At 33.7% G+C, this 2,473-nt stretch overlaps 1 long non-coding RNA gene across 1 annotated transcript; it reads right to left on the bottom strand.

The window, feature by feature from the left end:
- Positions 1-386: 386 nt before the first annotated feature.
- LOC123041483 (uncharacterized) lies at positions 387-1,936 on the bottom strand. Its single transcript, XR_006418530.1, has 4 exons — positions 1,573-1,936; positions 1,411-1,479; positions 767-958; positions 387-672 (listed from the first exon to the last, which is right to left on the bottom strand). It is a non-coding gene; the product is annotated as an uncharacterized lncRNA (long non-coding RNA).
- Between the last annotated feature and the right edge of the window lie 537 nt (positions 1,937-2,473).

The following is a 2,473-nucleotide window of genomic DNA, read 5'->3' as shown; positions in this document are numbered from 1 at the left end:
AACGGTTTGGGATGTGTTGCCTTATCTAGTGTTGCTAGCGAATAATGCAACACTTATATTGGCGTTGGTAAAGGGACCGGTGCAGGACTACAACAGATAAAATGGACTCTTACAACACTACTATATGTTGGTGCTTAATGTACAAGAATCAAAATGCCATTGCTTGCAACAAAGAATTTTCAACACTTCAAGTGTTGGTTTATTATTATTATTATTATTATTATTATTATTATTATTATTGTTGTTGTTGTTGTTGTTGTTGTTGTTGTTGTTGTTGTTGTTGTTGTTATATATTACTAGCGATTAAATTAATGCTCCACATAATGGTGATAATTATATATTTGAAATGAAGGAAAACAAGATAATATACTCAAAGGGGAAGAAATCATATATTAGATAGAACTGTTGGATTACAATAGTGTATATTACAGGAGGAACATCATCCAAATGTGATGCATAATCTGACTATTTTCTTGACAACAAAACTTACATTGAAAGCATCCATACAACTTAACTAAAAATCAAGGAGGAAGAACATCCAATATACGCCATCCCTACAACTTAACTAAAACTGAAAGCATCCATCATCATCATCATCATGAACCGAAACATCAACATCATCATTGCAATATACTTTCCACACACCATATAGTCATCCATTTTCTTTTGAATCTACAAACAAGATAACAAAATGAGTTGTTAATACACAAAGATTGCCATGATGCAAGTAGTAATAGAGGCAAGATATTAGTTTTTTATGCATTACCGAGAGTATTGCAGTTTTTTCAACTCCGTACCAATTTTTCAGTTTTCACAAGTGCCATATCGACATGCACTGCCCAGAATCCATTTCTAATTCCAGCACCATCAAGTTTAAATTTAGGATCACAACTTACAATTGTACCAAGAGCTACGTCCTAGTTGTGATTTTTCAGGCTCTTCAAGAATACTTCAGTTCCTGCATGTTAGAGAAAATCAAAGTTACCATTGGCAAAATCATCCTCATCACCCATGACAAGACAGACAAAATAGGGGAACATATTAAATGAATTTGAGCAGTCTTACAAGTAGTTCGCTGGCACCCAACCAACTGAGCGAACCACTTTGAGCTCTCTTACTGGCTGCATTAGCAGCTTTTTTGTTTTTTTGGTCTGGCCAACACTATTATAGCAAAGTAGAGGTAATAAATGAATAAACAAGCTAGTGCTATAGTTTGAGCAAAATATGTATCTGAGTACGAAAAGATACTAGCTTATTCGCAGCAGAAGTTTTTTCTCCCACACGTACATTGGCATTCTCAAGCGAAGTATCTTTGTTCTGAACAACATTCTAATAGCAACACGACCAGTAGATACATAAACATCGAAGCGATATATTTTGAACATATTGTATATGGTAATGGAAATATACCTTGTGTGCAGCAACATTTATTTTCCCTTGCCGTGTACTGAAATTCTGATCAAAATAAGTTTCTTGGTTCTGGACAACATTCACAAAGCAACACGTAAACACACATAAACATGGGAGCACTATAGTTTGATCGTAATTTCGTATATCAGACTATGGAGATACCTTGTGTGCAGCAGAACCTTTTTCTAGTTGTCGTGCACTGCCACCATTATGAACCACGAATTATATGTTACTATGATGAATAATCATATATTGCAATCAATAAGGAATGAGCAAACTTACCATCTTCATTTTCATCTACATCAGCATCATCACAATCTGTGAAACATTCTTTATCATTAGTAGTTATTTCTTAGACATCATATGATTCGACATCTTTTTCAACAGAATTATGATGTTCGATCGGCTCTTCTTTCATATAGTCCTCATTAGATTCAACAACGTTAATTCTTGTCTGAGATACATCTGCTGCAACATGACAATGACCAAAAGTTTAAATAAATTGTGTAACGTACAATATAGGTTGTTTCAGAAACTATTATATATATAACACAGTCTAAAAAAACTATAATTCCCAAGCAACAATTTAGTAATTTTTGTTATTCTTACGGTGCATTTTGTTTATATTCATAGTGGCACAAGAAATGCAACTCTACTGCAAAGCTATAGTAATTCTCAACTTTAGTCCTAAATGGTTTCTTTTTCCTAGTGTTTTTTGCTAAATTTTGTTTGCTGCTCCCAGCAGGTACTAAACTACTTTATTTGGTATGTGTGCAGTGTATTCTACCACAATGTTTTAAGTAATGTAATTGTTCTGCAAAGTGTAATACATTTTGAACCATTAGGCTCATAGTTGTTCTGTTGCTCCTTAAACTAATGATATTTTGTCCAGTGCATCTATTGTATGATTTACAGTGTAGCAAGGACTGTAATTCTACTGCGTAGTTATAGTAAATTTGAACCAGATCATCCAAGTGTGTTTTGCTGCTCCTAGTCTGATACTAAGGTACTAATAACAGTGACATTTTGATTCATTTTTACAGTGTGCTTTTACTATGATTCA

This window comes from Triticum aestivum, chromosome 2B (genome assembly GCF_018294505.1).
Source record: "Triticum aestivum cultivar Chinese Spring chromosome 2B, IWGSC CS RefSeq v2.1, whole genome shotgun sequence".
Taxonomy (NCBI): Eukaryota; Viridiplantae; Streptophyta; class Magnoliopsida; order Poales; family Poaceae; genus Triticum; species Triticum aestivum.
This window is presented reverse-complemented; position numbering and strand designations above follow the sequence as displayed.